This window comes from Heterodontus francisci, chromosome 14 (genome assembly GCF_036365525.1).
Source record: "Heterodontus francisci isolate sHetFra1 chromosome 14, sHetFra1.hap1, whole genome shotgun sequence".
Lineage (NCBI taxonomy): Eukaryota > Metazoa > Chordata > Chondrichthyes > Heterodontiformes > Heterodontidae > Heterodontus > Heterodontus francisci.
The window spans coordinates 67,895,062-67,910,204 of NC_090384.1; the positions used below are offsets into that span (position 1 = coordinate 67,895,062).

Consider the following 15,143-nt stretch of genomic DNA (forward strand, 5'->3'; position numbering starts at 1 on the left):
CCTTCAGTTCCTCCCTCTCACGAAACCCTGTGTTCCCCAACATTTCTGGTATGATATTTGTGTCCTCCTTTGTGAAGACAGAACCAAAGTATGCATTTAGTTGGTCAGCCATTTTTTTGTTCCTCATAATAAATTCCCCTGTTTCTGACTGTAAGGGACCTACATTTGTCTTCACTGATCTTTTTCTCTTCACATACCTAAAGAAACTTTTGCAGTCAGCTTTTATATTCCCCGCAATCTTACTCTCGTACTCTATTTGCCCCTTCTTAATCAATCCCTTGGTCCTCCTTTGCTGAATTCTAAACTGCTCCCAATCCTCAGGTCTGTTATTCTTTCTGGCAAATTTGTATGCCTCTTCCTTGGATCTAATGTTATCTCTAATTTCCCTTGTAAGCAATGGTTTGGCTACCTTTCCTATTTTACTTTTGCGCCAGGCAGGAATAAACAATTAAAATAAAAGCAAAATACTGCGGATGCTGGAAATCTGAAATAAAAACAAGAAATTCTGGAACCACTCAGCAGGTCTGGCAGCATCTGTGGAAAGAGAAGCAGAGTTAACGTTTCAGGTCAGTAACCCGATGGGTCACCTGATGATCCCACGTAAGAGGAATAAACAATTGTTGCAGTTCATCCATGCGCTCTTTGAATGTTTGCCATTGCCTATCCACCGTCATCCCTTTAAGTAACGTTTCCCAATCCATCATAGCCAACTCGCCTCATACCTTTGTAGTTTCCTTTATTAAGATTCCGGACCCTAGTCTTAGAATCAACTATGTCACTCTCCAGCTTGATGAAGAATTCTGTCATATTATGGTCGCTCGTCCCCAAGGGGTCTCGCACCACTACATCGTCAATTATTCCTCTCTCATTACACAATACCCAGTCTAAGATGGCCTGTTCTCGAGTTGGTTCCTTGACGGATTGGTCCAGAAAACCATCCCGTATACACTCCATGAATTCCTCCTCTACTGTATTGTGACTAATTTGATTTGCCCAATCTATATGCAGATTAGAGTCACCCATAATTACAGATGTTCCTTTATCGCATGCATCTCTAATTTCCTGTTTAATGCCATTCCCAACATCACCACTACAGTTTGGGGGTCTATATACAACCCCCACTAATGTTTTTTGCCCCTTAGTGTTTCTCAGCTCTACCCATACAGATTCCACATCATCAGAGCTAATATCCTTCCTCATTATTGTGTTAATTTCATCTTTAACCAGCAATGCAACTTCACCGCCTTTTGTTATTTGTCTGTCCTTCCTAAATACTGAATACCCCTGGATGTTCATTTCCCATCCCAGGTCACCTTGCAGCCATGTCTCCGTATTCCCGACTATATCATACCTGTTTACATCTATTAGCACGATTAATTCATCCATTTTATTGCGAATGCTCCGCGTGTTAAGGCACAAAGCCTTAAGGCTTGTGTTTTTAACATTACTTGTCCCCTTCCCACTAATTTTCACTGTGTCCCTGTTTGATTCTGGCCCTTCATTTCTGTGCCTATCACTTTTCTTATTCCCCTTACTGTCTTTTGTTCTTGTCTTTGATCCCACCCTCCTCTGATTCCTTGCAAAGGTTCCCATGCCCCTGCCATTTTAGCTTAAACCTTCCCCAACCACTGTAGCAAATACACCCCCTAGGACATCAGTCCCAGTCCTGCCCAGGTGTAACCCAGCCAGTTTGTACTGGTCCCACCTCCCACAGAACTGGTCCCAATGTCCCAGGAATCTAAAACCCTCCCCCTCACACCATCTCTTCAGTCATGTATTCATCCGATATATCGTGCTATTTCTACTCTGACTAGCACGTGGCACTGGTAGTAATCCTGAGATCACTACCTTTGAGGTCCTACTTTTCAACTTACTTCCTAACTCCCTATATTCTGCTTTTAGGACCTCATCCTTTTTTTTACCTGCGTCATTTGTACCAATGTGTACCACGACCACTGGCTGTTCACCCTTCCCCTTCAGAATGTCCTGTAACTGCTCTGAGACATCCTTGACCCTGGCACCAGGGAGGTAACATACCATCCTAGAATCTCATTTGAGGCCACAGAAACGCCTATCTGTTCCCCTAACAATTGAATCCCCTATAACTATTGCATTCCCACACTTTTTACTCCTCCCCTGTGCAGCAGAGCCAACTGTGGTACAACGAATTGGGCTGTTGCTGCTTTCCCCTCAGAGGCTATTCCCCCCAACAGTATCCAAAGCAGTATATCTGTTTTGCAGGGGAATAGCCACAGGAGATTCCTGCACTGCTTGCCTAGTCCTCTTGCTCTGCCTGGTGGTCACCCATTTCCTTCCTGCCTGTGGAGTCTCAGCCTGCGGTGTGACCACCTCTCTATACGTGCTATCCACGATACTCTCCGCCTCACGGATGCTCCACAGTGTCCCCAGCCGCCGCTCCACCTCCGAAACCCGGGCTTCCAGGAGCTGCAGCTGGAGATACTTCCTGCACACATGCTGGTTCCGGGCACTGGAATTGTTCCTGGCTTCCCACATAGAGCAGGAGGAGCACGGCATGGCTTTGAGCTCTCCTGCCATGACTTTACCCTTTTAAATTAAACCTTTTGGAAGATGCTTAATAGCAAATAATATCAATTACTCTAGGGCCCTTCTTCCTTGGTCCTCATTAGTACAGAACTCCCTAAAAAACACTACTTACTATTTATGAAAATAAACTGTAGACCTTTCTTACCTTGGTTACTAAGCCACCTATTTAGAGCTATTCCCTAACAGCAGTTACTCACCAACCAATCACCTTGCAGCTTTCCTGTGATGTCACTGTAGATTTTTTTCGGACACTTTGGACTGTGTCTGTGTTTATCCTCCCAGGTCTGCTCCGCTCTTCCAGGTAAGTGTGGGCCTCGAGCCTCAGGCTGGATTTATCCTCTCTCTCGCCGATGCTGATTCCTGCCAGGTCCGCTCCGCTCCACTCTTCCATCTTTGAAGAACTCTAGCAAATTAGTCAAACACGATTTACCCTTCATAAAACCATGCTGACTCTGATGGATTGCGTTTTGACTTTCTAAATGTCCTGTTATTACTTCCTTGATAATGGATTCTAACAATTTCCCAACAACAGATGTTAAACTAACTGGTCTATAGTTTCCTACTTTCTGCCTCCCTCCCTTTTTGAATAAGGGCGTTATATTAGCATTTTTCCAATCCACTGGAACCTTCCCCGCATCTAGGGAATTTTGGAATATTATAACCAATGGATCCACTATCTCCACTGCCACTTCCTTTAAGACCCTAGGATGTAGGCCATCAGGCCCTGTGGACTTGTCTGCCTTCAATCACAATAGTTTGCTCAGTACTTTTTCCCTAGTCATGATGATTGTTCTAAGTTCCTCCCATCTATAACCTTTGCATTACCTGTTACTATTGGGATGGTACTAGTGTCCTCCAACATGAAAAGAGAGGAAAAATACTGATTTAGTATCTCTGCCATTTCTGTGTTCCCCACTATTAACTCCCCAGTCACATCCTCCAAGGCACCAACATTCACTTTAGCCACTCTCTTCCCTTTTATATACTTATAGAAGCTTTTGCCATCCATTTTTATATTTTGCACTAGTTTTCTTTCATAATTTACCTTTGCTCTTTTTATTACTTTTTTAGTAACCCTTTGTTGATCTTTAAAAGTTTCCCAGTCTTCCAGCCTGCCACTGGCCTTTGCAATATGGTATGCCTTAGTTTTTGTCTTTATGTTATCCTTAACTTCCTTGCTTAGCCATGGATGTTTTTCCACCTCTTACAATCTTTCTTCCTCTCTGGAATATATTTTAGTTGGGAGGAATTGAATATCTCCTTAAACATCTGCCGCTGCTCATCAACTGTCCTACCTTTTAGTCTTCCTGCCAAATCTGTCCTCATGCCTATGTAATTACCTTTGTTTAACTCCAGAACGCTCATGTGGGACTCCAGTTTCTTGCCCTCAAACTGAATTTGAAATTCTAGCATGCTATGATCACTCTTCCCTAGAGGATCCTTAACTATGAGATCATTAATTAATGCCACCTCATTACATAATACCAAATCGAGAATAGCCTGCTCCCTGGTTGGTTCCACAACATATTCTCCAAAAAACAATCTCTAATACATTCAATGAACTCTCCCTCGAAGTTACCCTTGCCAATTTGATTAATCCAGTCTATACGCATATTAAAATGACCCATGATTATTGCCGTACCTTTATTACAAGCCCCCAGTATTTCCTGGTTTATACTGTGCCCCACTGCAGAACTACTGTTTGAGGACCTATAGATTACTCCCACCAGGGACTTCTTTCCCTTGCTATTTCTAATTTCTACTCAGACTGATTCTACGTCTTGATCTCCAGTGTCTATGTCATTTCTCACTACAGCACTGATCTCTTCCTTTACTAATAAAGCTACACCATCTCCTTTTCCTTCCTGCCTAAGCTTCCAAAATACTGAGTACTCTTGGATATTCAATTCCCAAACCTGGTTTCCCTGCAACTACGTCTCAGTAATCGCCACTAAATCATACCCATTCACCTCTATTTGCACTGTTAACTCATTAATTTTATTCCGAATGCTTTGTGCATTCAGATACAAAGCCTTTAGGTTTGTTCTATTATCAAATTTCCCTACTCTTGTACTATTCCTTGGTGCAATATGACGTTCACATGTTCTGTCCCTATCTTTTATTTTCTGGTAACAATCAGCCTCATCACTAACCTGCACTCCTACCTTCTCCTTTAACTTTGATTTCCTAATTTTCTATGCAACTGAATTCTCCCCCTCACTATTTAGTTTAAAGCCCTATCTACAGCCCTAGATTAGATTAGATTAGAGATACAGCACTGAAACAGGCCCTTCGGCCCACCGAGTCTGTGCCGAACATCAACCACCCATTTATACTAATCCTACACTAATCCCCTATTCTTACCAAACATCCCCACCTGTCCCTATATTTCCCTACCACCTACCTATACTAGTGACAATTTATAATGGCCAATTTACCTATCAACCTGCAAGTCTTTTGGCTTGTGGGAGGAAACCGGAGCACCCGGAGAAAACCCACGCAGACACAGGGAGAACTTGCAAACTCCACACAGGCAGTACCCGGAATCGAACCCGGGTCCCTGGAGCTGTGAGGCTGCGGTGCTAACCACTGCGCCACTGTGCCGCCCTAGTTATGCAATTCGCCAGGACTCTGGTCCCAGCATGATTCAGGTGGAGCCCGTCCCATCGGAACAGCTCCATCCTTCCCCAGTACTCGTGTCAATGCCACATGAATTCAAATCCATTTTTCCCACACTAATCTTTGAGCCATGCACTTACCTCTTTAATCTTATTGACCCTGTGCCAATTAGCTCGTGGCTCAGGTAGCAATCCAGAGATTATTACCTTTTTGGTTCTGATTTTTAATTTAGCTCCTAACTACTCATAGTCCCTCAACAGAACCTCTAACCTCGTTCTACCTATATCGTTGGTACCTACGTGGACCACGACAACTGGATCTTTCCCCTCCCACTCCAAGTTCCTCTGCAGCCCAGATGAGATATCCTGAACCCTGGCACCAGGTAGGCAACACAGCCTTCGGGACTCTCGATCCTCGACACATAGAACCGTGTCTATGCCCCTAACTATACTATCCCCGATTACAACTACATTTCTCTTTTCTCCCCCAACTTGAATGGCTCCCTGTACCACGATGCTATGGTCAGTTTGTTCATCCTCCCTACAGTCTCTGCTCTCATCCACACAGGGAGCAACAATCTCAAACCTGTTGGACAAGGACAAGGGCTGAGGCTCCTGCAACACTACCTCCTGGATCCCTCTACCTGCCTCACTCATAGTCACACCCTCCTGTCCCGGACCACTGGCTGAATTCAAGGTCGTTAATCTAAGGGGTGTGACTGTCTCCTGAAACACAGCGTCCAGGTAACACTCCCCCTCCCTGATGTGTCGCAGTGTCCAAAGCTCAGACTCCAGCTCATCAACACTGAGCCGGAGTTCCTCGAGCAACCAACACTTGCTACAGATGTGGTCACTAGGAACCACAATGGGGTCCACCAGCTCCCACATCATGCAGGAACAACACATCACCTGGCCCTGCATCTCGATTTTATTTAATTAGATTTTAATTTGTTTTTTAAATTTCCAACTGCTCTTTAGTTTTTAATCTCTAAAATATTTTTCCTATTCACCTTTAATCTGAAATCAACTTAGAATATGTAGTTCAACTAGCAGTTACTTACTAACCAATGAACTTACGGTTTTCCTGCGATGTCATTCTTTGTTTTTTTTCTCTCTGTTTTTACTCCCTTAAAATACCCTCTCTCTCTCTGTGGTCTCCGACTTTGTTCCTTTTGGCATGCTTTTTAAAGCTCTTCTCCCACTGTGTTTTTTTCTCTCTCTCTGCGGTCTCCGACTCTGTTCCTTTTGGCGCGCTTTTTAAAGCACTGCTTGCACTGTATTTTCTCTCTCTCTCTTATATGTCAGGTCCAGTTAAGTTTCTGGTCAGTGGTAACCTCCAGCATGTTGATGGTTGGGGATTCAGCAATGGTGATACCATTGAATGTCAAGGGGAGATGGTTAGATTCTCTCTTGTTGGAGATGGTCATTGCCTGCCACTTATGTGACATGAATGCTACATGTCACTTAACAGCCCAAGTCTGAATGTTGTCCAGGTTTGCTATATGCTGGCACGGACTGCTTCAGTATCTGAGGAGTTGCAAATGGAACTAAACACTATGCAATCATCAGCGAACATCCCCACTTCTGACCTTATGACGGAAGGGTGAACATTGATGAAGCAGCTGAAGATGGTTGGGCCTAGGACACTACCCTGAGGAACTCCTGCAGTGATATCCTTGTGCCAGGCGGATAATTTCATATACCAATCTGGCTGGATATTGGGTCATATATACTTAGCTACCAAAAAACAATCTAGCAATGCAAAGACTTACACATTGCAACAACAGGATACAATAGTGGAATTGATGCCTTTCTGTAGTTGAAGGTTCTCGGACGCGGGCCCATAGTTGCAAGATTGAATGTAAGAGATTTAGAGCAAAAAGCAAGCGAAACTCCTTCACACAATGTTGTGAATTTGTGAAATTCATTCAATTAATGTTTGAGGCAGAATCTATGTCAGCATTCAAGATTAGATTTGATAGGTGGTTGGAGGAAAAGTAAATAAAAGGATATTGGAAAGGGGCAAGCAACTGTGTTTAGGACTAGTTGTTCACATGGAGGGTAAACACCAATATGGACTAGTTGGGCCATATGGCCTGTTGCTGTGTTGCAACTTCTGTGTATTTCTGTGTAGCGATCTTTTGAAGCCTTGTGATTCCCTGCTTCTGCTACCGTTGTTATGCATTTCTTTCTGGCTGTGCTGATGTGCTCAGAACAGAATAATGTGTATCAAGAAGATGCACAAAACCCTCTCCTACGGCAGACAGTGTCCTTTTTCCAAGACTGTTTTTCAAACATGAAACAAATGTTACCTTCTTAAAAACAAAACATTTTCTCTTCCTATCTAAAAGTTGTTGTTGAACAGACATTTGCAGGATATATTGAATGCATACTGGCTGCCCTTCGACATCTCACCCAGAAGGCAGTACTTCATGTGGTAACCTGATAACCTGAATGGTGAGCAAGTGAAGGCCATTTGTTCATCCGGGACTAGTTTGGGCTGTTAGTTGATCTCAGTAGGGGCTACAGTTAGGGGCCTCAGTGCCCCTGAACTAGAAAGTGGAGAAAGCAGTCAGTGAGCCAGAGATTATTGGACAGTAATCCATGTTGGAAAGTATACTGATGTGGACATTGTGTGAGGACTGACTCAGGATCTGCTCTTCACATATATTTACTGTTTCAGTTGACCAAAGGGAGCCTGTAATCATGGAGCTGTACGACAGCAGCAGCCAGAGTCCTCAGGAGAAAAGGTGAGACAATTACAGACTTTAAAAATAAATTTGATTCTTTCTGTTGTTAGAAGGATGACTAAGCAATATATTTCATTTAATATACTGGCTTATGTAAGTCTGAAAAACTGTTTCCATGATATAGCAGTCCACAGTATTTTCTAAACTTGGACAATAATTGTAATGCTTTCAGAACACGAGTTTTAGAAAAAGAATAATACCGTTTTTGGCTTTTCTAATTAAGCAAACTTATGTAGACAAAGGCAGATTACCATAACTAGTTAAATCATTTTCTTAATAGCCTTACAGTTGTAGACTTCCCTCTAAGTTTTCTGAGTTATTGATGCAAGTATGATTACACCACTTTTAAATCACTCTTGTACTTTGCCCTGTTACACAAGTGGCATAGTAAAAATCATAAAATCACCTGCCACATGCTCTGTACTATGCACTATTGTGGAGAAATCCAGAATGACCTTTGATTAACACATATATGGTCGTAAGTGAAGGGTGTTGACCTAATTACACATTTATTTCAATAGAAAAGATTGTTGACTATTATTTCTCAGATTAATGGGTATGTGTGCTTGTATTCATGAACTTGAAGGATGGCAATGTTGGAAAATTGAACTGACTTTATTTTAAGTAGTTCTAACAATATGCATAAATCTCCCAAGTACATGACCGTATCACCTTTCTGAGGAACATTACCAAATTAATGCAGACAGCATGGTTTTGTGAAGGGGAGGTCGTGTCTTACTAATTTGATTGAGTTTTTTGAGGAAGTGATGAAGGTGATTGATGAGGGAAGGGCGGTGGATGTTGTCTATATGGACTTTAGTAAAGCCTTTGACAAGGTCCCGCATGGCAGGCTGGTGCAAAAGGTGAAGTCACACGGGATCAGAGGTGAGCTGCAAGATGGATACAGAACTGGCTCAGTCACAGAAGTCAGAGGGTAACAGTGGATGGGTGTTTTTCTGAATGGAGGGATGTGACTAGTGGTGTTCCGCAGGGATCAGTGCTGGGACCTTTGCTGTTTGTAGTATATATAAATGATTTGGAGGAAAATGTAGCTGGTCTGATTAGTAAGTTTGCGGACGACACAAAGGTTGGTGGAGTTGCAGATAATGATGAGGATTGTCAGAGGATACAGCAGGATATAGATCGGTTGGAGACTTGGGCGGAGAAATGGCAGATGGAGTTTAATCCGGACAAATGTGAGGTAATGCATTTTGGAAGGTCTAATGCAGGTGGGAAGTATACAGTAAATGGCAGAACCCTTAGGAGTATTGACAGGCAGAGAGATCTGGGCGTACAGGTCCACAGGTCACTGAAAGTGGCAACGCAGGTGGATAAGGTAGTCAAGAAGGCATACGGCATGCTTGCCTTCATCGGTCGGGGCATAGAGTATAAAAATTGGCAAGTCATGTTGCAGCTGTACAGAACCTTAGTTAGGCCACACTTAGAATATTGCGTGCAATTCTGCTCGCCACACTACCAGAAGGACGTGGAGGCTTTGGAGAGGGTACAGAGGAGGTTTACCAGGATGTTGCCTGGTCTGGAGGGCATTAGCTATGAGGAGAGGTTGGAAAAACTCAGATTGTTTTCACTGGAACGACGGAGGTGGAGGGGCGACATGATAGAGGTTTACAAAGTTATGAGCGGCATGGACAGAGTGGATAGTCAGAAGCTTTTTCCCAGGGTGGAAGAGTCAGTTACTAGGGGACATAGGTTTAAGGTGTGAGGGGCAAAGTTTAGAGGGGATGTGCGAGGCAAGTTTTTTACACAGAGGTTGGTGAGTGCCTGGAACTTGCTGCCAGGGGAGGTGGTGGAAGCAGATATGATAGCAACATTTAAGAGACATCTTGACAAATATATGAATAGGAAGGGAATAGAGGGATATGGGCCCCGGAAGTGCAGAAGGTGTTAGTTTAGGCAGGCATCAAGATCGGTGCAGGCTTGGAGGGCCGAATGGCCTGTTCCTGTGCTGTACTGTTCTTTGTTCTTTGTTCCTGTGTGAAGAGGAGACTTGTGCTGCTAAATAACAGCAGGTTGAGGACTGGGTTGAGATTAGCCATAACAGAGGAAGCTTTGATTCTGTTTTTTGTCTGGCACAAATTGGTTGTTATTCCAAAAGTATGACTTGGGTTATTCCCTTCCCTCCAAAGTTTCAGTCAATTAAAAAGATCACTGTAAACGGAACACTGTCCATCTGATAGAGTGAGCTGAGTGGCCTACTTTCATTCCACACCTTTTGAGTTTTAAATAAAGAGCTCCTTAAGGAACAACACCTGAACCAGATGTCTGTTTAGTTTAGAATTGATATCAATTTTGAAGAATTTGCTTTTTTTTGTAATCAAAGTATTTAAAAGGTTTTAGCATAAAATTAGCATAACTTCTGAAGAAATTTATATTTTATTTTGTAGAATACAGCAACTATTAACCGTTCCCTAAATCAGCAATAATTCATCCAAAAATGAACACGAAATCGAAGCAGCAAGTGGAAATTTTCTAGAATGTTCTATGGCGGTATAAAATTCACTTTAGCTAATGGTTATTTTTGTTCTCTGGATGTGAGTGGTGCTGGAAGGCCACATTTGTTGCTTGTCCCTAATTGCCCTGAGAATGCACTCTCCTCAAACCACTGCAGTCTTTGTGGTGAAAGATCTCACATGATGGTGTTAGGTAGAGAATTTGAAGATATTGACTGAGCAATGATGAAGGAATGGTGATATATGCCTCATTCAGGATGGTGTTTGACTTGGAGACAAATTTGGTGGTGATGGTGTTCCAACATCATCGATGCTTATGTCCTTGTCAGTAGCAGATGGCACAGGTTGGAGAGGTGCTTTTGAAGTAAGCTTGGTAAGCTGCCAAAGCTGCATCCTGTAGATCGTACACACTGCTGCCATAGTGTACCAGTAATGGAGCAGGAGGATATGGAGTTCAATGGCAAAGGCAGACTTCAAGCAAACAGCTCTGTTCTGCATGGTGTCAATCTTCTTTGCTGTTGTTAAGGATGGATCCTTGATGTGTCCCAAGGATCTTTCCTTGGTCTTCACCTATTTCTTATCTACATGCTGCCCCGAGGCAATGTCATTCAAAAACACGACATTGGGTTTCACATGTATGCTGATGACACCCATCTGATCTCACCATCAACTCTCTTGATCCCTTCACTGTCTCTAAAATGCTTGTCTGATGTCCAGATGAGCAGAAATTTCCTCCCAATTAACTACTGGGAAGACTGAAGCCATCGCCTTCAGTTTCTGCCACAGACTCTGTTCCCCAACCACTGACTCCATCCCTCACCCTAGCAACTACCTGAGGCTGAACCAGACTGTTCGTAAGTTTGGTGTCAAACTTGATGTCGAGGTGAGCTTTCAACCAGATATTCACGCCATCACTAAGACCGACTATTTCCACATCGCCCGACTCTGTCCCTGCCTCAGCTCATCTGCTGCTGAAATCCTCATCCATGCATTTGTTACCTCTAGACTTGACTACTCAAACACACTCCTGGCTGGCCTCCCATTTCCTACCCTCCATAAGCTTGACGTCATCCAAACCGTAGGCCCAGCCTGGTGTCAAGCAGGATGACTGCTGTTATCATGGCTGCAGATACCAGTGTTCAAAGGGGCTTGCGCAGGCTGTCACAGCAGTCCAGCAACCTGTGCTGCAGCAGATTATTAGGAATACTGAAGTGCTGCCTCAGGGGAGTGGCAGTGGCTCCATGTAGCATAAACTTTCTTTCCTCTCTCAGGATGACAGCATTCATGCTGTCATCACTGTCACTCCACAAGTGCTCATGCTGTTGCCTCTCAGCCAGCCAGCCTAGACTAGTGCCGCTCATGCCAAAATGGTGCAATCCGAAGCCAGTTCCTCAGGGCCTAGAGCTGTTCGACGGCATCCTGCAAAGCCATCTGCAGTCTCCCCTATTGAAAGTCAGCAGCCTTTCACCAGCCATGCTGCAGCCACGAGGGTAGAACTGCGTAGGAGCACTAAGACAGGCAAAGGCGCCTCCAGACAGGCACTAAGGGAATGCACAAAGGTGAATAGTTGAGTTTTGTAGGTATTAGTGGAAGTATTGTTTGATAAAGTTGTTATGAAATGGTTCTTTGTGTTGCCTTTTATTTCAGGATTTTGGCCAAAAGGCCTCTATAACTGTCTGTAGCAGAGGGATAGAAAGGTGGAGAATTGTGGAGCAGTGGTGGTCTGGGGATGTTTTCAGGGGAACCGGAATCTGATGAGACACTCACGGACAGCCCGTCTAGAGCGATGATGTCCCAATGCTTCCTCCCTTCCTCCTCTTCCTCCTCCTCCTCCTCTTCCACCTTTTCTTCCTAGTCCTGTGGTGCCACAGAAAGTCTGGTGGAAATGGCAGCATCCTCATGATTTCCAAGTGGTGTAGGACACAGCAAACCACCATGAATCTGGAGACATGCTCTGGCAAGTATTTGAGGATATCCGTCCACCGCGAGTGGTCCACGTAGTGGAAATGTTGTTTGACAACTCCGATGGTTTACTCCACAACATTCCTAGTCACAGCATGGCTCTCATTGTAGGAACACCGTCCACACATGGTTCGGTTGCGGAGGGCAGTCATGAGCCACCTACCTCTAGTTCAACATGGTGGCTTAAAGATAGTGGGAATAGCTGACTGGCATAGGATAAAAGCATCATGGCTGCTGTCAGGATAGCAGGAATTCACCAACATGATGGCTGTGCATGGCCGCACACCAACTGTTGTTTGGGGAGTGGAACCATTTGCAGTGCCAGTACTTTTCTGTGTTCCGATGTGACACCTGCAGAGCTACATGTGTGCAGTCGATGGAGCCTGCACCATTGGAAATCCTGCTATCCTGGCAGAGCCATGCGCCCATTCCTCTTGCTCCTCTTTGCTTAGAAAGAAGGCAATGAAGTGCCTTCTCCTTGTGTAGAGGGCCTCTGTTTCCACCCTGACGCAATGATGCACACTGAACTGAGAGATGTTGGAAATGTTGGCTACAGCTTGGAAGGATCTTGAGGCATAGAAATTGAGGGCAAGGTGACCTTGATGGCCACTGGCAGAGCCGTCCTCACCCTGCTCTGCAGGTTCAGTTAGAGGAAGTGGCACAATTCTGTGACCACTTCCTTGGTGAAGCGTAGCCACCTCAGTCACTCAGTCTGAGGTGGAAGGAGAAGTGCTCTCCTAATACCCTAGGTGGAAATGACCTTCAGTTGAGAGCCCACTTCCTCTCTCTGTGCACAGCTTCTCCTCTCTGCTGCCTCTGCCCTATTTCTGTTTCGTCAGCTGTGACTCAGTTGATAGCACTCTCACCTCTGAGTCCCACTCCAGGACTTATGCACAAAAGTTTAAGCTGGCACTTTAATGCTGTACTGTCAAAGGAGCTGTTTTTTAGATGAGATGCTATCACCTGTGTGTCCTCAGGTGGGCGTAAAAGATCCCATGCCACTATTCTGAAGAAGAGCAGGGAAGTTCTTCCTGGTGTCCTGGCCAATATTTGTCCCTCACCAACATCATTAAAACATACAATCTGGCCATTATCACATTGCTGTTTGTGGGACCTCCCTGTGCAGAAACTGGCTGCCACCTTTTCTATATTACAACAGTGACTAACACATGGAAAGCACTTCACTGGCTATAAAGCACTTTGGAATGTCAGGAGGTTTTAAATGGTGCTATATAAGTGCAAGTTTTTCTTTCCTTCTTTATATCATTTGACAGGATTCTCAAAAATGCAGGGCTCTATTGACTGAAGTCATATGACGATATGTGCCACTATCCTCCAATGCAACTCCATTCGTCAGTAGTAGGGGCTTCCACTCTGAGTATGCAGTTGGTATGCAAACATAGGAATAGAATTCCACATGTCTACACTTATTAACCTACTGCTCCGATGATTCTTTTGTTCTCAGGAGATATTGGCAGCGGCATTATTTGAAGAGGCAGCAAGTCTGCAGAGATGGCTGTTGAGGGGATAAGGGACAAAAACCTGGGAAGAGATACAAATCAGCTTTGATTAGGAACATAGCAGAACACACCTTTAGTTACTTGGCTAAAGCAGGGAAACACGATAGTGCAGCTCAACCCAGCCAAGGTTTCCAAGGACATGGTAGTCCACAAGTTCTGTTCCTTAGCCATTTACTCCATCACCATCCCTGACCACTATCGGAGGCTGAACTAGATCATTCACAACACTGATGTCCTATTTGATCTTGAGCTGAGTGTCTGACCCCATATCTTCACCAATACCAAAACTGGCTATAACACCCCTATAACATTGCCCTTCCCCTGGCCCTGCCTCAGCTCTTTTGCTGCAGAAATCCTCATCCATGACGGTGTTACCACTAGACTCAACTATTCCAATCTCTCCTGGCTGGCCTCCCACCTTCCAGCTTCCATAAACTTGAGTTCATCCAAAACTCTGCTGCCCGTATCCTAACATGCACCAAAGCCCATTCACCCAGCATCCCTGTGCTCACTGACCTACAGTGGCTCCCAGCTCGGCAATACCTTGATTTAAATATTCTTATCTTTGTTTCAAATCCATCCATGGCCTCACTCCTCCCTATCTCTGTAACTTCCTCAAGCCCAACCATGCTCCAAGATCTCTGCACTTCTCCAATTCTAGTCTTTTGCACATCCCCAATTTTAATCGCTCCACCATTGGTGGCCGGGCCTTCAGCTGCTAAGACCTCAAGCTCTGAAATTCCCTCCCTCTCCGTCTCTCCACCTCTGTCCTCCTTTATGACACTATTTATTTGACCATGCATTTGGTGACCTGTCCTAATATCCCGTTAGGTGACTCAGCATCAAATTTTGTTTGATAATACTCCGGTGTAGCATGTTGGGACATTTTACAATATTAAAGATGCTATATAAATACAAGTTATTGTTGTTGCTTTCTTTGTCCTGCAAATGGGTTTAAAACTATGGAAAAATCAAGAGAAGAAAGACAGAAACAGGCATAAAAAGGGTAATTATGGGATAGGAGTCATTCTTAGCAGAAGCTTTACATCTGGAGTTACTCAGATGTTTAGTGCCATATGCAGTACAGAAAGTCTTGCAGAATATTGGGGATGGTAGTATAGTGGTAACGCTACTGGACTGGTAATCCCGAGGCCCAGACTAATGCTCTGGAGACATGGGGCTTGATTTTCAATCCAGGATTGGGATAATCCCAGATAATTTGGGCAGCACAGTGGCGCAGTGGTTAGCACCGCAGCC

General features: G+C 44.2%; 1 long non-coding RNA gene across 2 annotated transcripts; it reads left to right on the forward strand.

Annotated features, from left to right (window-relative positions):
• The first annotated feature begins 2,811 nt into the window (after positions 1 to 2,811).
• Positions 2,812 to 14,719, forward strand: LOC137377317 (uncharacterized). Of its 2 annotated transcripts, none has more exons than XR_010976388.1 (3): positions 2,812 to 2,866; positions 7,867 to 7,933; positions 13,832 to 14,719. It is a non-coding gene; the product is annotated as an uncharacterized lncRNA (long non-coding RNA). The 2 variants fall into 2 exon arrangements; XR_010976387.1 differs by lacking the exon at positions 13,832 to 14,719 and adding an exon at positions 10,339 to 10,406.
• Positions 14,720 to 15,143: the final 424 nt, after the last annotated feature.